Here is a 25344-nt window from a genome sequence, read left to right as displayed (position 1 = left end):
TAAAGCAAATCATTATTAATACCATAAACTTCTACACGATGCACACTTGCAGTTGCATATTTTTTCTCTCAGAGCAATCACATTAAGCAAATATCTATTCTGAGCAAAAACTTATTAGAATGCCCCAAAGAGTGCTACCACTAAACCAGACTCTTAAAGGTCCCATTTTAAATGTCATTAGTGTTGTCACAGAGTACTTCTCTAAGCTAACACCACTTATTCTATGGCTGTTGGAAAAGCTGCTTCACTACTACCACTGCCAGTGCCAAAGTATCAACAGCATCACCACTAGTACCAATCTCAGCTTCAAAGCAGCAAGAACAGTAGCCACAGTAGCAAAAGCAGCATCAACAATAGACTCCTTACACACACTGCCCATATTCCTCTAACAGTCTTCTTCAATAATAGCAACATAGCAAAAACATTGCCCACTACAAGAGCAGTGCTAAATAAACTGTAGAGTGAAGGAGGAGAAAAGGGAGACAGTGAAGAAGCCAATAATAGTTTAACCTCATTCTCTGCTCCAATATCTGGAGATAAAAATGGGAGTGCAAGGAGACACTGACAGCTGAACCTAACTTCTATTACAACACAGGAACATCTAAGGCACATGCCCACTCATTCACAGCTGCTCAGAGAATCACATACAATTTATCCATTATTTTGGTATAAACCTTGGTAATAAATACCGACAAGTTGGTTTAGAAAGACACGTAAGCAAATGCTATGACATATTTATTAGAAAACCGTTTCGGTCCTGGGATCTTCATCACTTCTAATATACAGAGGTAGAAAGACATATTATATATAGGTAGGAGCTTAAGAAGCCTCACTAATCGCCGTCACCGACACTATAGAACGTAACACTGGAAACTACAAAATTTCAAAAACATTGGCATACATGATACTTAAGCACCGCCAACCCAACAACATAGGAGTTACGTGATTTCATCGTCTACCCGTCCTCATCCCAACATGACATTCTTCAGGTCACCGTGCGTCACTCACACCTCACTCTCCGCCTATATATAATGTCTTTCTATCTCTGTATGTTAGAAGTGATCAAGGTCCCAGAACCGAAACGTTTTCAAATAAATATGTCAGTGTTTGCTTACGTGTCTTTCTAAACCAACCCATTATTTTGTTCACTAACAAGATGGAATGCATAACTGGGTGACTGTACTGTGGCAGTGACTTTCAGCTACATAGCTTGCACAGTATCCTACTCCAACACATTTCAAAATTATCCACCAAGTTGTTTGTCACATACAGTACGTCCACATGATACTGTATATAGCTCATATTTCCTAGTACCCTCAAATTTACCAGCAGTAACAAATGTGACCCTATGGACATGAGAGAATGAGTCTGCACAGTATAGAAAAATCCTGCCACATGTAGTGAATGATGAGAACAGCTAAAATAGCAAGTTAAAATGGCAAGTCTAGAAAATTTTCATGAGTGGCTGTCATGATTTTGTTGGCTGTTTCTTGGTGCTAATTGATAGGCCAAAAGACATACTAGAGAAATTAAAAAGTTTTGGGTTGGGTGAAGAGTGAAAAAGGCCTAGAATAGGCATAAAATGGGTGATGCCTAGTGAAAGGATAGGGGAGGGGGTCATCCTCCCATTTCGTCTCAAAACTCCAGCCCGTCGCGTTAGCCACTAGACCAGCTAGCTGGTCTAGTGGCTAACGCGACGGGCTGGAGTTTTGAGACTCTATGACCGCGGGTTCAATCCCGGCCGGGGGTATGGTTTATCCTCCCATTTGTTTCAAAGTTTTCTTTTTACTAAATCAGCTTCAATTATTGGGGCAACCTAAATCATGACTGAGCATTCTTGGCTATGGATTATTTGCAAAGAAATAAAGGAAAAATGTTGACTTTTTGTGTGATGATGGATTCAAAATGGAAGGAAAGCATTATCAAGAAGCCTGGAGATGTGATTAACGAACAGAAAGGCTTCTTTAGTGATGGGAAAACCTAGAGTAATTGTCTTGAACTTTTCTTTACTAGTAAAATAGCCAGGAATTGGGTCAGTTTGAGTACTGGAACAAGCCTGAAATTATGCAAAATCGCAGTCGAGCAAAGTGCTCAACGACATTCAAATTCGTGTTTCCATAATTCCGTCAATCACCAGCCACTCATCTTCCTCCCAGCACCCACCCTCCTATTATAACAACTTTTGCTGCATAGTCTAACACTGCATTCTTAAATCTTCCCCATAACTTCAACCTCATTACCTATTCTCTCACAAGCTCATCTTTCTACCAATAATTACTCATACCTTACCCTAACTACATCTTCCTCTAGTTTATAGACATTCACCTTTCTCTCTCTTACTCGCTCTTGCTATTTTCCTTGTCCCCCATCTACTTCCTACTCTCACTGAGGCTACAAGTAATGATCTGATGTACCTGTTGCTCCTCTATAAACATGCACATCCATAAGTCTACCCATCAACCTTTTATCCACCAACACATAGTCCAACAAAGTATTGTCCATATGTTCTATGTAATATCTCGTATACTTATTTATCCTCTTTCTTTAAAATTATGGATTAGCTATTAATAAAGCTCTTTCTACACAAAGTTCCACCAACAGCCTCCCATTATCATTTACCCAACACCCGAATCTTACCTACTACGCCCCCTACAACAGATTATCCCACTTTTGCATTTAAGTCCCCATTTACCCAACACCCGAATCTTACCTACTACGCCCCCTACAACAGATTATCCCACTTTTGCATTTAAGTCCCCACCACAATTCCTCTCTCACTTGATTCAACACTCCTTAAACACATGCTTAACATCTCCCAAAATCTCTGTTTCCATCACACTCCTCTTCTCCAGGTGCATAAACATTTAGTGTAACCCACTTTTTGCATCCAAACCTTACACCTTTACTGAGTTTTGAGAATTTTTCTACTCCTAGAGCCCAGCCATAGGCCAGGCTTGTTATTAGTTATTTTAATCCACATTTACTCAAGGTAGTAGGTTGGTAGACAGCAACCACCCAGGGAAGTACTACCGTCCTGCCAAATGACTGTGAAACAAAAACCTGTAACTGTTTTGCATGATGGTAGGATTGCTGGTTTCTTTTTCTGTCTCATAAACACGCTAGATAACAGGGATATCTTGCTTCTCCTACTTACACTTTGGTCACACTTCACAGACACGCACATGCATATATATATATACATACATCTAGGTTTTTCTCCTTTTTCTAAATAGCTCTTGTTCTTTTTTATTTCTTCTATTGTCCATGGGGAAGTGGAAAAGAATCTTTCCTCCGTAAGCCATGCGTGTCGTATGAGGCGACTAAAATGCCGGGAGCAATGGGCTAGTAACCCCTTCTCCTGTATACATTTACTAAAAAAGAGAAGAAGAAAAACTTTATAAAACTGGGATGCTTAAATGTGCGTGGATGTAGTGCGGATGACAAGAAACAGATGATTGCTGATGTTATGAATGAAAAGAAGTTGGATGTCCTGGCTCTAAGCGAAACAAAGCTGAAGGGGGTAGGAGAGTTTCAGTGGGGGGAAATAAATGGGATTAAATCTGGAGTATCTGAGAGAGTTAGAGCAAAGGAAGGTGTAGCAGTAATGTTAAATGATCAGTTATGGAAGGAGAAAAGAGAATATGAATGTGTAAATTCAAGAATTATGTGGATTAAAGTAAAGGTTGGATGCGAGAAGTGGGTCATAATAAGCGTGTATGCACCTGGAGAAGAGAGGAATGCAGAGGAGAGAGAGAGTTTTTGGGAGATGTTAAGTGAATGTATAGGAGCCTTTGAACCAAGTGAGAGAGTAATTGTGGTAGGGGACCTGAATGCTAAAGTAGGAGAAACTTTTAGAGAGGGTGTGGTAGGTAAGTTTGGGGTGCCAGGTGTAAATGATAATGGGAGCCCTTTGATTGAACTTTGTATAGAAAGGGGTTTAGTTATAGGTAATACATATTTTAAGAAAAAGAGGATAAATAAGTATACACGATATGATGTAGGGCGAAATGACAGTAGTTTGTTGGATTATGTATTGGTAGATAAAAGACTGTTGAGTAGACTTCAGGATGTACATGTTTATAGAGGGGCCACAGATATATCAGATCACTTTCTAGTTGTAGCTACACTGAGAGTAAAAGGTAGATGGGATACAAGGAGAATAGAAGCATCAGGGAAGAGAGAGGTGAAGGTTTATAAACTAAAAGAGGAGGCAGTTAGGGTAAGATATAAACAGCTATTGGAGGATAGATGGGCTAATGAGAGCATAGGCAATGGGGTCGAAGAGGTATGGGGTAGGTTTAAAAATGTAGTGTTAGAGTGTTCAGCAGAAGTTTGTGGTTACAGGAAAGTGGGTGCAGGAGGGAAGAGGAGCGATTGGTGGAATGATGATGTAAAGAGAGTAGTAAGGGAGAAAAAGTTAGCATATGAGAAGTTTTTACAAAGTAGAAGTGATGCAAGGAGGGAAGAGTATATGGAGAAAAAGAGAGAGGTTAAGAGAGTGGTGAAGCAATGTAAAAAGAGAGCAAATGAGAGAGTGGGTGAGATGTTATCAACAAATTTTGTTGAAAATAAGAAAAAGTTTTGGAGTGAGATTAAAGAGTTAAGAAAGCCTAGAGAACAAATGGATTTGTCCGTTAAAAATAGGAGAGGAGAGTTATTAAATGGAGAGTTAGAGGTATTGGGAAGATGGAGGGAATATTTTGAGGAATTGTTAAATGTTGATGAAGATAGGGAAGCTGTGATTTCGTGTATAGGGCAAGGAGGAATAACATCTTGTAGGAGTGAGGAAGAGCCAGTTGTGAGTGTGGGGGAAGTTCGTGAGGCAGTAGGTAAAATGAAAGGGGGTAAGGCAGCCGGGATTGATGGGATAAAGATAGAAATGTTAAAAGCAGGTGGGGATATGGTTTTGGAGTGGTTGGTGCAATTATTTAATAAATGTATGGAAGAGGGTAAGGTACCTAGGGATTGGCAGAGAGCATGCATAGTTCCTTTGTATAAAGGCAAAGGGGATAAAAGAGAGTGCAAAAATTATAGGGGGATAAGTCTGTTGAGTGTACCTGGTAAAGTGTATGGTAGAGTTATAATTGAAAGAATTAAGAGTAAGACGGAGAATAGGATAGCAGATGAACAAGGAGGCTTTAGGAAAGGTAGGGGGTGTGTGGACCAGGTGTTTACAGTGAAACATATAAGTGAACAGTATTTAGATAAGGCTAAAGAGGTCTTTGTGGCATTTATGGATTTGGAAAAGGCGTATGACAGGGTGGATAGGGGGGCAATGTGGCAGATGTTGCAAGTGTATGGTGTAGGAGGTAGGTTACTGAAAGCAGTGAAGAGTTTTTTATGAGGATAGTGAGGCTCAAGTTAGAGTATGTAGGAAAGAGGGAAATTTTTTCCCAGTAAAAGTAGGCCTTAGACAAGGATGTGTGATGTCACCGTGGTTGTTTAATATATTTATAGATGGGGTTGTAAGAGAAGTAAATGCGAGGGTCTTGGCAAGAGGCGTGGAGTTAAAAGATAAAGAATCACACACAAAGTGGGAGTTGTCACAGCTGCTCTTTGCTGATGACACTGTGCTCTTGGGAGATTCTGAAGAGAAGCTGCAGAGATTGGTGGATGAATTTGGTAGGGTGTGCAAAAGAAGAAAATTAAAGGTGAATACAGGAAAGAGTAAGGTTATGAGGATAACAAAAAGATTAGATGATGAAAGATTGAATATCAGATTGGAGGGAGAGAGTATGGAGGAGGTGAACGTATTCAGATATTTGGGAGTGGACGTGTCAGCGGATGGGTCTATGAAAGATGAGGTGAATCATAGAATTGATGAGGGAAAAAGAGTGAGTGGTGCACTTAGGAGTCTGTGGAGACAAAGAACTTTGTCCTTGGAGGCAAAGAGGGGAATGTATGAGAGTATAGTTTTACCAACGCTCTTATATGGGTGTGAAGCGTGGGTGATGAATGTTGCAGCGAGGAGAAGGCTGGAGGCAGTTGAGATGTCATGTCTGAGGGCAATGTGTGGTGTGAATATAATGCAGAGAATTCGTAGTTTGGAAGTTAGGAGGAGGTGCGGGATTACCAAAACTGTTGTCCAGAGGGCTGAGGAAGGGTTGTTGAGGTGGTTCGGACATGTAGAGAGAATGGAGCGAAACAGAATGACTTCAAGAGTGTATCAGTCTGTAGTGGAAGGAAGGCGGGGTAGGGGTCGGCCTAGGAAGGGTTGGAGGGAGGGGGTAAAGGAGGTTTTGTGTGCGAGGGGCTTGGACTTCCAGCAGGCATGCGTGAGCGTGTTTGATAGGAGTGAATGGAGACAAATGGTTTTTAATACTTGACGTGCTGTTGGAGTGTGAGCAAAGTAACATTTATGAAGGGATTCAGGGAAACCGGCAGGCCGGACTTGAGTCCTGGAGATGGGAAGTACAGTGCCTGCACTCTGAAGGAGGGGTGTTAATGTTGCAGTTTAAAAACTGTAGTGTAAAGCACCCTTCTGGCAAGACAGTGATGGAGTGAATGATGGTGAAAGTTTTTCTTTTTCGGGCCACCCTGCCTTGGTGGGAATCGGCCAGTGTGATAATAAAAAAAAATAATAATAAAATAAAAAATCCCTCAAAGTATACATCTCGTTTGTCATGCCACCAAAATGCCATGATGTCACTGGCAGCAAACGCCTGCGCCTGACCTCTACGAGTGCCAGCGTCGAACCTAGGCATATGCTTACAATTTCCAGGCACTGTACCGCACACATCTGTCATGTTCACTTGCAAAAAATCACTGACTAAGGGGCTTGTGTACCAGTTATCAGTATGTATATAATATATGCCCCTTACCAAGATATGGTTCCATCATTGTTCTAACCACATCACCAGAGATACCCAATAACTTCCTGGTATCTTGCAGTGTATTATTTCCAGTGTACATAATAATATCCAATACAAGACCACTGTAGCAATCACAAAACACAAACAACTTTATACCAAAGCATTTCCTCTTGCTTGGTATATACTGCTTGAATGACAGTCTACCTCTGAACAGAATCGAAGACTCATCAATAACAAGCTTCCTGAAGGGATGAAAATACATACTGAATTTCTATTTCAGATACACAAACACATTCCTAATCTTATATAACCTGTCGTTTCTGTCAGGCCTGGTTTTGTCTGAGAAGTATAGCATACGCAATAGTAGCACAAATCGATTCACTCGTATTATGTCACTGAAACCTGGGGTTGCAATCAGGCAGTCTGTTGACCAGTATGATTTGACACTGTACTTATACACATGTGGCATAAGCATTATTGTGGCAAAGAAAAGATACATCTCAGCCACAGATGTCTCCTTCCACTGGTGTAGGTGTGATTTTGGTGAAAGTATTGTGTTTGCCATGGTGTAATCGAAGTATCTGTTGCTTTCCCTGACAATAATTTCCATCAGGGGTTTGTCAAAGAATAACTTCAAAAATTCCAAGTGTACAACATAGCCATATTCCACTTTGACTTTTATCAAACTGATGGGGATTGCAAACAAAATTGTCAGCTTCCTGCCAATCCCAGGTGCTGTTTGCTGGTGGGTACTGGATACTGACAGGTGGTTGTGGAGGCTGGTGTGGTGGGTGGGTGGGGGATGGGGGCCTTTGTTGTAGTTCAGCTGAGGCAGTGGCATGGGTGGTAGACTGGCACACTACTGGTGCCTCACAGCTGGCACCACCACCACCACCACCACCAGATGCATGCACATTTTTCATCCCAATTGCAACAATATCATCTTCATTTTCAATTTCTGTTCCTGTTGTACAGCCACGGGATGTACTCCTTCCCCTTGGAATAGTATATGGCACACTACCAGAGCGCATATAGCATCGTATATACTGACGCTTCGCTGGAGAATATTCCACTTCACTCTCGCTACTGGAACTGTTTTCAAGAGCTTAGAGTTCATATTCACTATCATTATCATTACCATTGCTCACATCTGAGTCCAGGATATGGAAAAATACGAGGTTCCTCTTTCGTTCTGGTACAGCTGAACATGAACAAGAGCCCAGCACCAGAGGTTGAAGGTTGAGGGTCATCTGGATTGCCCTCACTATTACTGGTATTACGGTCATTAGTTTAGGTCACAACCTCATCAAAACCATGGAAGTCATCTTGACTGAGACTTCCATCTCTATTAGAACTGTCACTGGGGAACAAAAGTGTTCCAATTCACCGAGGAGTGAGATGTTTCTTACCATGAGGCATGGTGAACGAGATGTACTAAAATGGCGTTCCCACAATGCACCACTGGGTCTCCCATTTTTTTTTTCTATTGCGCACACTGACCACGCAGACCCATTCTCTCACATTAGGCCTACCAGCCTTTTCCTGCTTGATTTGAAGGCGCTAGAATTTATGCATACTAGTACGTCAATAACCCTGGCACGTAAGGCGTACTAGTACATTGAAAACCCCGATAGGGTTAAATGTCGTATGTACAGTGGAACTTCTACTTGTGAGTTTAATCCGTTCCATGACCTTGCTCGCAACTGGATTTGCTCGTTTGCATAATCAATTTTCCTCATTTAAATTAATTGAAATGCAATTAATCCGTTCCAGTGGAATTCTGTACTTCAATAATTTCACTAATATCAACTCTACGGCTTATTTATCTATCTCACTTCATCTAATATGACATAATAAACAATATAAATAACAAAGAAACCTGATATATACTCTAAAATGAATAAAATATGTCATTCATGTAGTGGTATGGGCGGTGTCGGCGGTGGACGAGAGTTTGTCTGGACACCGGACAAAATTCTTCATGAATAATTTCGCTAATATCATCTATACGGCTTATTTATATATCACAGTTCATCTAATATGACATAACAGACAATATAAATAACATAGAAACACGATATATACTCTAGAATGAATAAAATATGTCATTATGTAACAGGTGGAGGCAGCCAACCCGCTCCTTCTTTGTTGTGGTAAACACTGCCATCTAGTGACGGCCTTCTGAAGCCATCTATTATTATAATTATTATATGTAGTACATTATTATTATATATGTATTATTATTTTTATTATCACACTCGCCGGTTCCCACCAAGAAAGGGTTGCGCGAAAAAGAAAAACTTTCACCATCATTCACTCCATCACTGTCTTGCCAGAAGGGTGCTTTACACTACAGTTTTTAAACTGCAACATTAACACCCCTCCTTCAGAGTGCAGGCACTGTACTTCCCATCTCCAGGACTCAAGTCCGGCCTGCCGGTTTCCCTGAACCCCTTCATAAATGTTACTCTGCTCACACTCCAACAGCATGTCAAGTATTTAAAACCATTTGTCTCCATTTACTCCTATCAAACACGCTCACGCATGCCTGCTGGAAGTCCACACCAATCGCACACAAAACCTCCTTTACCCCCTCCCTCCAACCTTTCCTAGGCCGACACCTACCCCGCCTTCCTTCCACTACAGATTGATACACTCTTGAAGTCACTCTGTTTTGCTCCATTCTCTCTACATGTCCAAACAACCTCAACAACCCTTCCTCAGCCCTCGGGACAACAGTTTTGGTAATCCCGCGCCTCCTCCTAACTTACAAACTACGAATTCTCTGCATTATATTCACACCACAGATTGCCCTCAGACATGACATCTCCACTGCCTCCAGCCTTCTCCTTCCTGCAACATTCATCACCCATGCTTCACACCCATATAAGAGCGTTGGTAAAACTATACTCTCATACATTCCCCTCTTTGCCTCCAAGGACAAAGTTCTTTGTTTCCACAGACTCCTAAGTGCACCACTCACCCTTTTCCCCTCATCAATTCTATGATTCACCATCTTTCATAGACCCATCCGCTGACACGTCCACTCCCAAATATCTGAATACGTTCACCTCCTCCATACTCTCTCCCTCCAATCTGATATCCAATCTTTCATCACCTAATCTTTTTGTTATCCTCATAACCTTACTCTCTCCTGTATTCACTTTTAATTTTCTTCTTTTGCACACCCTACCAAATTCAGAAGTTTGTGGTTACAGGAAAGTGGGTGCGGGAGGGAAGAGGAGCGATTGGTGGAATGATGATGTAAAGAGAGTAGTAACGGACAAAAAGTTAGCATATGAGAAGTTTTTACAAAGTAGAAGTGATGCAAGGAGGGAAGAGTATATGGAGAAAAAGAGAGAGGTTAAGAGAGTGGTGAAGCAATGTAAAAAGAGAGCAAATGAGAGAGTGGGTGAGATGTTATCAACAAATTTTGTTGAAAATAAGAAAAACTTTTGGAGTGAGATTAACAAGTTAAGGAAGCCTAGAGAACAAATGGATGTCAGTTAAAAATAGGAGAGGAGAGTTATTAAATGGAGAGTTAGAGGTATTGGGAAGATGGAGGGAATATTTTGAGGCACACTATATTTTGAGGAATTGTTAAATGTTGATGAAGATAGGGAAGCTGAGATTTCGTGTATAGGGCAAGGAGGAATAACATCTTGTAGGAGTGAGGAAGAGCCAGTTGTGAGTGTGGGGGAAGTTCGTGAGGCAGTAGGTAAAATGAAAGGGGGTAAGGCAGCCGGGATTGATGGGATAAAGATAGAAATGTTAAGAGCAGGTGGGGATATAGTTTTGGAGTGGTTGGTGCAATTATTTAATAAATGTATGGAAGAGGGTAAGGTACCTAGGGATTGGCAGAGAGCATGCATAGTTCCTTTTATATAAAGGCAAAGGGGACAAAAGAGAGTGCAAAAATTATAGGGGGATAAGTCTGTTGAGTATACCTGGTAAAGTGTATGGTAGAGTTATTATTGAAAGAATTAAGAGTAAGACGGAGAATACGATAGCAGATGAACAAGAAGGCTTTAGGAAAGGTAGGGGGTGTGTGGACCAGGTGTTTACAGTGAAACATATAAGTGAACAGTATTTACATAAGGCTAAAGAGGTCTTTGTGGCATTTATGGATTTGGAAAAGGTGTATGACAGGGTGGATAGGGGGGCAATGTGGCAGATGTTGCAGGTGTATGGTGTAGGAGGTAGGTTACTGAAAGCAGTGAAGAGTTTTTACGAGGATAGTGAGGCTCAAGTTTGAGTATGTAGGAAAGAGGGAAATTATTTCCCAGTAAAAGTAGGCCTTAGACAAGGATGTGTGACGTCACCGTGGTTGTTTAATATATTTATAAATGGGGTTGTAAGAGAAGTAAATGCGAGGGTCTTGGCAAGAGGCGTGGAGTTAAAAGATAAAGAATCATACATAAAGTGGGAGTTGTCACAGTTGCATTTGCTGATGACACTGTGCTCTTGGGAGATTCTGAAGAGAAATTGCAGAGATTGGTGGATGAATTTGGTAGGGTGTGCAAAAGAAGAAAATTAAAAGTGAATACAGGAAAGAGTAAGGCTATGAGGATAAAAAGATTAGGTGATGAAAGATTGGATATCAGATTGGAGGGAGACAGTATGGAGGACGCGAATGTATTCAGATATTTGGGAGTGGACGTGTCAGCGTATGGGTCTATGAAAGAGGAGGTGAATCATAGAATTGATGAGGGGAAAAGGGTGAGCGGTGCACTTAGGAGTCTGTGGAGACAAAGAACTTTGTCCTTGGAGGCAAAGAGGGGAATGTATGAGAGTATAGTTTTACCAACGCTCTTATATGGGTGTGAAGCATGGGTGATGAATGTTGCAGCGAGGAGAAGGCTGGAGGGAGTGGAGATGTCATGTCTGAGGGCAATGTGTGGTGTGAATATAATGCAGAGAATTCGTAGTTTGTAAGTTAGGAGGAGGTGCGGGATTACCAAAACTGTTGTCCAGAGGGCGGAAGAAAGGTTGTTGAGGTAGTTCGGACATGTAGAGAGAATGGAGCGAAACAGAAGTGACTTCACCAGAGTGTATCAGTCTGTAGTGGAAGAAGGTGGGGTAGGGGTCGGCCTAGGAAAGGTTGAAGGGAGTGGGTAAAGGAGGTTTTGTGTGCGATTGGCTTGGACTTCCAGCAGGCATGCATGAGCGTGTTTGATAGGAGTGAATGGACACAAATGGTTTTTAATACTCGACGTGCTGTTGGAGTGTGAGCAGAGTAACATTTATGAAGGGGTTCAGGGAAACTGGCAGGCAGGACTTGAGTCCTGGAGATGGGAAGTACAGTGCCTGCACTCTAAAGGAGGGGTGTTAATGCTGCAGTTTAAAAACTGTAGTGTAAAGCACCCTTCTGGCAAGACAGTGATGGAGTGAATGATGGTGAAAGTTTTTCTTTTTCAGGCCACCCTGCCTTGGTGGGAATCGGCCAGTGTGATAATAATAATAAAAAAAAAAAAAATTCATCCACCAATCTCTGCAACTTGTCTTCAGAATCTCCCAAGAGCACAGTGTCATCAGCAAAGAGCAACTGTGACAACTCCCACTTTATGTGTGATTCTTTATCTTTTAACTCCACGCCTCTTGCCAAGACCCTCGCATTTACTTCTCTTACAACCCCATCTATAAATATATTAAACAACCACGGTGACATCACACATCCTTGTCTAAGGCCTACTTTTACTGGGAAATAATTTCCCTCTTTCCTACATACTCAAACTTGAGCCTCACTATCCTCGTAAAAACTCTTCACTGCTTTCAGTAACCTACCTCCTACACCATACACCTGCAACATCTGCCACACTGCCCCCCTATCCACCCTGTCATATGCCTTTTCCAAATCCATAAATGCCACAAAGACCTCTTTAGCCTTATCTAAATACTGTTCACTTATATGTTTCACTGTAAACACCTGGTCCACACACCCCCTACCTTTCCTAAAGCCTCCTTGTTCATCTGCTATCGTATTCTCTGCCTTACTCTTAATTCTTTCAATAATAACTCTACCATACACTTTATAAGGTATACTCAACAGACTTATCCCCCTATAATTTTTGCACTCTCTTTTGTCCCCTTTGCCTTTATACAAAGGAACTATGCATGCTCTTTGCCAATCCTTAGGTACCTTACCCTCTTCCATACATTTATTAAATAATTGCACCAACCACTCCAAAACTATATCCCCACCTGCTTTTAACATTTCTATCTTTATCCAATCAATCCCAACTGCCTTACCCCGTTTCATTTTACCTACTGCCTCAAGAACTTCCCCCACACTCACAACTGGCTCTTCCTCACTCCTACAAGATGTTATTCCTCCTTGCCCTATACACGAAATCACAGCTTCCCTATCTTCATCAACATTTAACAATTCCTCAAAATATTCCCTCCATCTTCCCAATACCTCTAACTCTCCATTTAAAAACTCTCCTCTCCTATTTTTAACTGACAAATCCATTATTATTATTATTGTATTATACTACAGTGGACCCCCGGTTCGCGATGCTATTGGTATCCGATAAATCCGGTAACCGATGCATTATATCGCCAAAAATTTGCCTCGGTTCCCGTTACAAAACCCAGTATGCGATACGATTCGTACGAGACGTGCCCAGTGTTTACAAGCCAGCCAGTGTGCGCGCATCTAAGAATACATTCGGTACATTCCATACTATCACTGTTTTTGGTGCTTGTTTCTGCAAAATAAGTCACAATGGGCCCCAAGAAAGCTTCTAGTGCCAACCCTTCATGACCAAGGGTGCTAATGACTATTAAAATGAAGAGAGAGATAATTGCAAAGTATGAAAGTGGAGTGTGTGTATCGGAGCTGGTCAGGTTGTATAGTAAACCCCAATCAACCATCTCTACTATAATGAGCAGGAAAACGGCAATCAAGGAAGCTGTTCTTGCAAAAGATGCAACTGTGATTACGAAACAGTGACTGCAAGTGTTAGAAAATGCTGAGAGACTGTTATTGGCGTGGATAAATGAAAAACAGATAGGAGGAGATAGCATCTCTCCAGCAATCATTTGTGAAAAAGCTAGTCAGTTGCATGACGATTTGGTAAAGAAATTGCCTGCAACTAGTGGTGATGTGAGTGAATTTAAGGCCAGCAAAGGTTGGTTTGAAAGATTTAAGAATCGTAGTGGCATACATAAGTGTGATTAGGCATGGCGAGGCTGCCAGTTCAGAAAACAAAGCGGCTGAAAAATATGTTCATGAATTCAAGGAGTACATAGAGGCTGAAGGATTGAAACCTGAACAAGTGTTTAATTGTGGCAAAACAGGCCTGTTTATGAAGAAATTGCCAAGCAGGACCTACATTACTCAGGAGGAAAAGCTACCTCAAGTCCTAATGGAGGGGGATTCCCCTTCTAAACAATAGGTTCAACACACTCCCCTCCTCCCATCCCATCAATCATCACCAGATCTTCATTAAAGGTAAGTGTCAATTATTCTATTGTTATTATTCTATTGTTATTGTTGTTATTGTAATTATTCTATTGCATTAAACTTAATATTTCAAGTGGTAAAAGTTCTTTTTTTTTCATACTTTTGGGTGTCTCGCACGGATTAATTTGATTTCCATTATTTCTTATGGGGAAAATTGATTCACTTTTCGATAATTTTGGTTTACGATGAGCTCTCAGGAACAGATTAATATCGCGAACCGGGGGTCCACTGTATTATTATTATTATTTATTTATTTTTCTTTTTCAACAAGTCGGCCGTCTCTCACCGAGGCAGGGTGACCCAAAAAAGAAAGAAAATCCCCAAAAAGAAAATACTTTCATCATCATTCAACACTTTCACCACACTCGCACATTATCACTGTTTTTGCAGAGGTGCTCAGAATACAACAGTTTAGAAGCATACACATATAAAGATACACAACATATCCCTCCAAACTGCCAATATCCCAAACCCCTCCTTTAAAGTGCAGGCATTGTACTTCCCATTTCCAGGACTCAAGTCCGACTATATGAAAATAACCGGTTTCCCTGAATCCCTTCACTAAATATTACCCTGCTCACACTCCAACAGATCGTCAGGTCCCAAGTACCATTCGTCCCCATTCACTCCTATTTAACACGCTCACGCACGCTTGCTGGAAGTCCAAGCCCCTTGCCCACAAAACCTCCTTTACCCCCTCTCTTCAACCCTTTCGAGGACGACCCCTACCCCGCCTTCCTTTCCCTATAGATTTACATGCTTTCCATGTCATTCTACTTTGATCCATTCTCTCTAAATGACCAAACCACCTCAACAACCCCTCTTCTGCCCTCTGACTAATACTTTTATTAACTCCACACCTTTTCCTAAATTCCACACTCCGAATTTTCTGCATAATATTTACACCACACACTGCCCTTAAACAGGACATCTCCACTGCCTCCAACTGTCTCCTCGCTGCTGCATTTACCACCCAAGCTTCACACCCATATAAGAGTGTTGGTACTACTATACTTTCATACATTCCCTTCTTTGCCTCCATAGATAACGTTTTTTGACTCCACATATACCTCAACACACCACTCACCTTTTTTCCCTCATCAATTCTATGATTAACCTCATCCTTCATAAATCCATCCGCCGACACGTCAACTCCCAAGTATCTGAAAACATTCACTTCTTGCATACTCCTCCTCCCCAATTTGATATCCAATTTTTCTTTATCTAAATCATTTGACACCCTCATCACCTTACTCTTTTCTATGTTCATTTTCAACTTTCTACCTTTACGCACATTCCCAAACTCATCCACTAACCTTCGCAATTTTTCTTTAGAATCTCCCATAAGCACAGTATCATCAGCAATAAGTAACTGTATCAATTCCCATTCTGAATTTGATTCCCCATAATTTAATCCCACCCCTCTCCCGAACACCCTAGCATTTACTTCCTTTACAACCCCATCCATAAATATATTAAACAACCATGGTGACATTACACATCCCTGTCTAAGACCTACTTTTACCGGGAAGTAGTCTCCCTCTCTTCTACACACCCTAACCTGAGCCTCACTATCCTCATAAAAACTCTTTACAGCATTTAATAACTTACTACCTATTCCATATACTTGCAACATCTGCCACATTGCTCCTCTATCCACTCTATCATATGCCTTTTCTAAATCCATAAATGCAATAAAAACTTCCCTACCTTTATCTAAATACTGTTCACATATATGCTTCAATGTAAACACTTGATCTACACATCCCCTACCCACTCTGAAACCTCCTTGCTCATCCGCAATCCTACATTCTGTCTTACCTCTAATTCTTTCAATTATAACCCTACCGTACACTTTTCCTGGTATACTCAGTAAACGTATTCCTCTATAATTTTTACAGTCTCTTTTGTCCCCTTTCCCTTTATATAAAGGGACTATACATGCTCTCCGCCAATCCCTAGGTACCTTCCCCTCTTTCATACATTTATTAAACAAAAGTACCAACCACTCCAACACTATATCCCCCCCTGCTTTTAACATTTCTGTCATGATCCCATCAGTTCCAGCTGCTTTACCCCCTTTCATTTTACGTAATGCCTTACGTACCTCCCCCACACTTACATTCTGCTCTTCTTCACTCCTAAAAGATGGTATACCTCCCTGACCAGTGCATGAAATTACCGCCTCCCTTTCTTCCTTAACATTTAAAAGTTCCTCAAAATATTCTTGCCATCTACCTAATACCTCTATCTCCCCATCTACTACCTCCCTTACTCTGTTTTTAATTGACAAATCCATACTTTCCCTAGGCTTTCTTAACTTGTTTACCTCACTCCAAAAATTTTTCTTATTTTCATTAAAATTTCTTGACAGTGCCTCTCCCACTCTATCATCTGCTCTCCTTTTGCACTCTCTCACCACTCTCTTTACCTTTCTTTTACTCTCCATATACTCTGCTCTTCTTATAACACTTCTGCTTTGTAAAAACCTCTCATAAGCTACCTTTTTCTCTTTTATCACACCCTTTACTTCATCATTCCACCAATCACTCCTCTTTCCTCCTGCCCCCACCCTCCTATAACCACAAACTTCTGCCCCACATTCTAATACTGCTTTTTTAAAACTATTCCAACCCTCTTCAACCCCCCCACTACTCATCTTTGCACTAGCCCACCTTTCTGCCAATAGTCGCTTATATCTCACCCGAACTTCCTCCTCCCTTAGTTTATACACTTTCACCTCCCTCTTACTTGTTGTTGCCACTTTGCTCTTTTCCCATCTACCTCTTACTCTAACTGTAGCTACAACTAAATAATTATTATTATTATTATTATTATTATTATTATTATTATACTATGTACAGTGGACCCCCGGTTAACGATATTTTTTCACTCCAGAAGTATGTTCAGGTGCCAGTACTGACAGAAATTTGTTCCCCTAAGGAATATTGTGAAGTAGATTAGTCCATTTCAGACCCCCAAACATACACGTACAAACGCACTTACATAAATACACTTACATAATTGGTCGCATTTGGAGGTGATCGTTATGCGGGGGTCCACTGTATTGTTATTATTCATATCATTATTTTATTTATTATCATTTTTTTTTATTATCACACCGGCCGATTCCCACCAAGGCAGGGTGGCCCGAAAAAGAAAAACTTTCACCATCATTCACTCCATCACTGTCTTGCCAGAAGGGTGCTTTACACTACAGTTTTTAAACTGCAACATTAACACCCCTCCTTCAGAGTGCAGGCACTGTACTTCCCATCTCCAGGACTCAAGTCCGGCCTGCCGGTTTCCCTGAATCCCTTCATAAATGTTACTTTGCTCACACTCCAACAGCACGTCAAGTATTAAAAACCATTTGTCTCCATTCACTCCTATCAAACACGCTCACGCATGCCTGCTGGAAGTCCAAGCCCCTCGCACACAAAACCTCCTTTACCCCCTCCCTCCAACCCTTCCTAGGCCGACCCCTACCCCGCCTTCCTTCCACTACAGACTGATACACTCTTGAAGTCATTCTGTTTCGCTCCATTCTCTCTACATGTCCGAACCACCTAAACAACCCTTCCTCAGCCCTCTGGACAACAGTTTTGGTAATCCCGCACCTCCTCCTAACTTCCAAACTACGAATTCTCTGCATTATATTCACACCACACATTGCCCTCAGACATGACATCTCCACTGCCTCCAGCCTTCTCCTCGCTGCAACATTCATCACCCACGCTTCACACCCATATAAGAGCGTTGGTAAAACTATACTCTCATACATTCCCCTCTTTGCCTCCAAGGACAAAGTTCTTTGTCTCCACAGACTCCTAAGTGCACCACTCACTCTTTTTCCCTCATCAATTCTATGATTCACCTCATCTTTCATAGACCCATCCGCTGACACGTCCACTCCCAAATATCTGAATACGTTCACCTCCTCCATACTCTCTCCCTCCAATCTGATATTCAATCTTTCATCACCTAATCTTTTTGTTATCCTCATAACCTTACTCTTTCCTGTATTCACCTTTAATTTTCTTCTTTTGCACACCCTACCAAATTCATCCACCAATCTCTGCAACTTCTCTTCAGAATCTCCCAAGAGCACAGTGTCATCAGCAAAGAGCAGCTGTGACAACTCCCACTTTGTGTGTGATTCTTTATCTTTTAACTCCACGCCTCTTGCCAAGACCCTCGCATTTACTTCTCTTACAACCCCATCTATAAATATATTAAACAACCACGGTGACATCACACATCCTTGTCTAAGGCCTACTTTTACTGGGAAAAAATTTCCCTCTTTCCTACATACTCTAACTTGAGCCTCACTATCCTCGTAAAAACTCTTCACTGCTTTCAGTAACCTACCTCCTACACCATACACTTGCAACATCTGCCACATTGCCCCCCTATCCACCCTGTCATACGCCTTTTCCAAATCCATAAATGCCACAAAGACCTCTTTAGCCTTATCTAAATACTGTTCACTTATATGTTTCACTGTAAACACCTGGTCCACACACCCCCTACCTTTCCTAAAGCCTCCTTGTTCATCTGCTATCCTATTCTCCGTCTTACTCTTAATTCTTTCAATTATAACTCTACCATACACTTTACCAGGTACACTCAACAGACTTATCCCCCTATAATTTTTGCACTCTCTTTTATCCCCTTTGCCTTTATACAAAGGAACTATGCATGCTCTCTGCCAATCCCTAGGTACCTTACCCTCTTCCATACATTTATTAAATAATTGCACCAACCACTCCAAAACTATATCCCCACCTGCTTTTAACATTTCTATCTTTATCCCATCAATCCCGGCTGCCTTACCCCCTTTCATTTTACCTACTGCCTCACGAACTTCCCCCACACTCACAACTGGCTCTTCCTCACTCCTACAAGATGTTATTCCTCCTTGCCCTATACACGAAATCACAGCTTCCCTATCTTCATCAACATTTAACAATTCCTCAAAATATTCCTTCCATCTTCCCAATACCTCTAACTCTCCATTTAATAACTCTCCTCTCCTATTTTTAACTGACAAATCCATTTGTTCTCTAGGCTTTCTTAACTTGTTAATCTCACTCCAAAACTTTTTCTTATTTTCAACAAAATTTGTTGATAACATCTCACCCACTCTCTCATTTGCTCTCTTTTTACATTGCTTCACCACTCTCTTAACTTCTCTCTTTTTCTCCATATACTCTTCCCTCCTTGCATCACTTCTACTTTGTAAAAACTTCTCATATGCTAACTTTTTCTCCCTTACTACTCTCTTTACATCATCATTCCACCAATCGCTCCTCTTCCCTCCTGCACCCACTTTCCTGTAACCACAAACTTCTGCTGAACACTCTAACACTACATTTTTAAACCTACCCCATACCTCTTCGACCCCATTGCCTATGCTCTCATTAGCCCATCTATCCTCCAATAGCTGTTTATATCTTACCCTAACTACCTTCTCTTTTAGTTTATAAACCTTCACCTCTCTCTTCCCTGATGCTTCTATTCTCCTTGTATCCCATCTACCTTTTACTCTCAGTATAGCTACAACTAGAAAGTGATCTGATATATCTGTGGCCCCTCTATAAACATGTACATCCTGAAGTCTACTCAACAGTCTTTTATCTACCAATACATAATCCAACAAACTACTGTCATTTCGCCCTACATCATATCGTGTATACTTATTTATCCTCTTATCATTATTATACATATTATTATCATCATCATTATTATTATTATTATTATTATTATTATTATTACATAAATTATTTGTAATTTTTATTCACACAAAAATATAAGATTTACTGTTATTCATCATTGCAATAATTGTATAAATATGTCAACCCATTCATGACTGCATATTGGAATGGACAGTGACATCATTTGTTTACATTCAAACAGCCAAGCAATGGACCATTTCTCCTACGTTGAGCTCAATTTCAAGGCACTTTTCGTCATGAAAGCAATCAAAATCATATCTATTTCTGTAATATATCTTCCGTTCTATCAAATGAGACCCAAAAAAATGAGAATACAACCATAAAAACCATACGAAAATACCACTAAGGGGTGGCTAATTGCTGAGAAGTGAGCTCCACTATTTATGCTTAGATTTCTTTCAATATTATTATTATTATTATTATCATTATTATTATATAAATAATTTGTAATATTTATTCACACAAAAAATATAAGATTTACTGTGACATCATTTGTTTACACTGAAACAGCCAAGCAATGGACCATTTCTCCTAGGTTGAGCTCTATTTCAAGGTACTTTTCGTCATGAAAGCAATCAAAATCATATCTATTTCTGTAATTTATCTTCCATTCTATCAAATGAGACCAAAAAACGAGAATACATCCATAAAAACCATTCGAAATTACCACTAAGGGGTGGCTAATTGCTGAGAAGTGAGCTCCATTATTTATGCTTAGATTTCTTCCATTTTTGGTGTACATTAAGAAGCATCTTTCCATCATACATTGCCCAAGTTTCAATAAGACAGTCCAACAAACAAATGAGATATAATTCCCGAGATCAAGAGCAAGAGCCCCTCACCAGTGTCAAGGAACCTGCCTTGAGGTCTGCTCGCTTGTGGAAATTTTGCTCCCGTATGGAAGCAAAAAATCGACCCATTGACTGCTCGTATTTGGAAAAACTCGCACGTGGACACGCTCGCAAGTAGAGGTTCCACTGTACAGTGGACCCCCGCATAACGATTACCTCCGAATGTGACCAATAATGTAAGTGTATTTATGTAAGTGCGTTTGTACGTGTATGTTTGGGGGTCTGAAATGGACTAATCTACTTCACAATATTTCCTATGGGAACAAATTCGGTCAGTACTGGCACCTGAACATACTTCTGGAGTGAAAAAATATCGTTAACCGGGGGTCCACTGTATTTCAAATAGGTTTTGAAGCTAACATTTAAAGTGCTCCAGAACAATTATCATCATTTTTTCCAGCAACATACCTTGTTCACTGAGTTCAATCATTTCTTAAGATGCCATGAGAGACGCCAAGAATATAAACATAGCCAAACGCACCAGCTAACCCCTTTACAATGTACTTCTTTTGTACTTCTTCAACTTTCGTCTTATTTTTCCTTTTCCAAGTGCTGCTGCACTTCTAACTATTGTGCACCCCATAGTACAGTGGACCCCCGACATTCGATATTAATCCGTTCCTGAGAGCTCACCGAATGTCGAAAATATCGTAAGTCGAATTAATTTTCCCCATAATAAATAATGGAAATCAAATTAATCCATGCAAGACACACAAAAGTATGAAAAAAAAAATTTACCTCATGAAATACAGTAGGGCCCCACTTATACGGCAGGTTAGGTTCCAGGCTATCGCCGTAAAGCGGAAATCTCCGTAAAGTGGAACACCCTTTTTTTCCACTTACAAATGCATACAAATACTAGATAACAAGTTTACACTAACATATATTAAGTTAGCAATGCAACTAGGCATCAAAAAACAATAAAAAAGTACAATACACACATAGTGCACTCATTACTTACCTTAAAATATTTATAGTCTTAATCTAGGGTGAGACAAGTACAGGTCTCCCTCAACATTCACGTTTTCAACTTTCACGGGCTTCACACATTTGCGAATTCCCAACCGCCAAATTCCCAGCCACCAAATTCCCAGCCGCCAAATCATATTTAAGTTTCCCGCCACCTGCGAGTCCCTACTACCCTCCCTCCGACCCCCGCAACTGGCAGCCAGCCCTCCCACCACTCAGTGTGGTGAGTGTTTTGTTTATTCATTATTTGCTATTAAACTACAGTATAAATAATGTAAACCCATTCATGACTGCATATTGGAATGGCTATTCGAACATGTATTAGACGGTGACATCATGCGTTTACTCTTTAACACTGCAAAGAATTAAACATTTCTGCTACAGCTAATAATAACAATAGTAGTAGCAGTAGTAGTAATAATAATAATAATAATAATAATAATAATAATAATAATAATAAATATGATATAATTGAAGAAGGAAATTGTACAAAAATACGAGGGAGTGGTTGACACATTGTCAGTGTGACTTTGTTTATGCTGGAGTGAACATTAGTCTCCCTGCTCTTCCAAACATTTCACAATAATTCATTGTGTTTGGTGCTTGTAGATTGAGTGTGACTGGAGTGGTAGAGGCAGTGATTGAGGCAATGGTATTTAATAAGATACATGTTAATAATAATACATGTTATTAATAATATGTACTATTATTATTTATAACATATATGTTATTAAATACATACATGTTAATAATAATACATGTTATTAATAATAACATGTACTATTATTATTTATAACATATATGTTATTAAATACCACTGCCTCAACTGCTGAATTACTGTGAAATGTTTGGAAGAGCAGGGAGACTAATGTTCACTCCAGCATAAACAAAGTCACACTGACGATGTGTCAACCACTCCCTCGTATTTTTGTACAATTTCCTTCTTCAATTATATCGTATTTATTATTATTATTATTATTATTATTATTATTGTTATTATTAGCAATAGCAGAAATGTTCGATTCTTTGCAGTGTTCAAGAGTAAACACATGATGTTACCGTCTAATACCTTTCCTAATAGCCATTCCAATATGCGGTCATGGATGAGTTTACATTATTTATTCTGTAGTTTAATAGCAAATAATGAACAAACAAAACACTCACCACACTGAGTGGTGGTAGGGCTGGCTGCCAGTTGCGGGGGTCGGAGGGAGGGTAGTAGGGACTCGCAGTGGTGGAGGCAGTGGTGGAGTCTGTGTTATTTAATAACATACATGTTGTTAACATACATGTTGTTAACATACATGTTATTAAATAACATACATTATTAAAGCATAACATGTACATATTTAGTACAATTTACGACGTTTTCATATATTTTATGATTATTCATGGTTCAACAAGTTAAGGAAGCAGTATTGTAATATATTTCCCTACAATATATTGGGGCACCAAACATTCACGGTTTTTCAACATTCGCAAGGCTCTTGATCCCCTAACCCTCGCGAATGTTGAGGGAGACCTGTAGTATTTATTGTAAGAAATCAAGTGTGGTATGTATGGTAGTCAGTCGGGCTACCATACCAGGCCACCCCACCTACACATAATATTCTATTACATTTAAGCCTCCTAGAGTGATAAAATGCATATACAGTTCACTCATTACTTACCTAAAAATATTTGTAGTCTTAATGTAGGGTCAGGAGTAAGTAAATGAGATAAAACGAATAAATGAGAGAGAGAAAGAATGAGTGCATGAGAGAGGACAGGCGCAGAGTTATGTAAACAAACCAGGCAAAGGTAAGTTTTGTAATCAAAGTGTACACGTCTGGTTTGTGTACAAGTTACATTGTGTACAAGTTGTCTCTACATTGATATGGTAGAATAAATAAAGAAGAACACTCCCATTCTCATGTAACATCATTTTAAGAAGAAATGATGCTCTGAGTGAAGGCAATGGAAATAAGTCACTCTGTCTGACTTTTTTGGGTTATCCTGGGTTCTCTACACATATGCTGTTATGTATGATAATCTATGTAACTGTATTTGTGTATATCTGAATAAACTTACTTACATACATACAAAAGGAATAATTTTCTAGTTACCCCCAGTAACACATTTTCTCTTATGTTAGATTAGAGAAAATGTTATACTTGGCATCACTTGTACAAGTTATCTGGCTACCACATCTCATATTTATGTTTATTTATTCTATTGTGGGTGTATTTATCATCTTCATATGTTATGTATCGTGTTTATTATATAATTTTGAAAAAATATCATGGATGGATTAATGAAAATGTGTATATTAACGTAATATACGACATTTAATGAGACTTGGTGATTATTACTATTATTATTATTATTATTATTTCTAATATGGCGTCACTTGTGCAAGTCGTCTACTACCACATCTCATATTTATGTGTATTTATTCTACTGTGGGGTGTATTTATCATATTTATATGTTATGCATCGTGTTTATTATATAATTTTGAAAAATTATCATAGATGGATTAATGAAAATGTGTATATTAACGTAATATACTACATTTAAATGAGACTCTGTGATTATTATCATTACTATTATGACGTCTGGAGACATAAAACACTCTTGCTGATTTTAATGTGTACCTGCATGGCAGCACAGTATGTAAGTTTATTTAAGTACAGGTATTATTTTTTTATTATCACAGTGGCCGATTCCCACCAAGGCAGGGTGGCCCGAAAAAGAAAAACTTTCACCATCATTCACTCCATCACTGTCTTGCCAGAAGGGTGCTTTACACTACAGTTTTTAAACTGCAACATTAACACCCCTCCTTCAGAGTGCAGGCACTGTACTTCGCATCTCCAGGACTCAAGTCCGGCCTGCCGGTTTCCCAGAACCCCTTCATAAACTGTTACTTTGCTCACACTCCAACAGCACGTCAAGTATTAAAAACCATTTGTCTCCATTCACTCCTATCAAACACGCTCACGCATGCCTGCTGGAAGTCCAAGCCCCTCGAACACAAAACCTCCTTTACCCCCTCCCTCCAACCTTTCCTCGGCCGACCCCTACCCCGCCTTCCTTCCACTACAGACTGATACACTCTTGAAGTCACTCTGTTTCGCTCCATTCTCTCTACATGTCCGAACCACCTCAACAACCCTTCCTCAGCCCTCTGGACAACAGTTTTGGTAATTCTGCACCTCCTCCTAACTTACAAACTATGAATTCTCTGCATTATATTCACACCACACATTGCCCTCAGACATGACATCTCCACTGCCTCCAGCCTTCTCCTCGCTGCAACGTTCATCACCCATGCTTCACACCCATATAAGAGCGTTGGTAAAACCATACTCTCATACATTCCCCTCTTTGCCTCCAAGGACAAAGTTCTTTGTCTCCACAGACTCCTAAGTGCACCACTCACCCTTTTCCCCCTCATCAATTCTATGATTCACCTCATCTTTCATAGACCCATCCGCTGACACGTCCACTCCCAAATATCTGAATA

At 40.1% G+C, this 25344-nt stretch overlaps 1 protein-coding gene across 21 annotated transcripts in view; it reads right to left on the bottom strand.

The window, feature by feature from the left end:
- LOC128695680 (synaptotagmin binding cytoplasmic RNA interacting protein) overlaps nucleotides 1–25344 on the bottom strand; it is a 1077764-nt gene that overhangs the window by 796250 nt on the left and 256170 nt on the right. The gene's annotated exons all lie outside the window — the stretch shown is intronic.

The sequence above is a fragment of the Cherax quadricarinatus genome, chromosome 42 (assembly GCF_038502225.1).
Source record: "Cherax quadricarinatus isolate ZL_2023a chromosome 42, ASM3850222v1, whole genome shotgun sequence".
NCBI classification, from domain to species: domain Eukaryota; kingdom Metazoa; phylum Arthropoda; class Malacostraca; order Decapoda; family Parastacidae; genus Cherax; species Cherax quadricarinatus.
The sequence above is the reverse complement of the archived record's forward strand: the minus strand, read 5'-3'. Positions and strand labels throughout refer to the sequence as shown.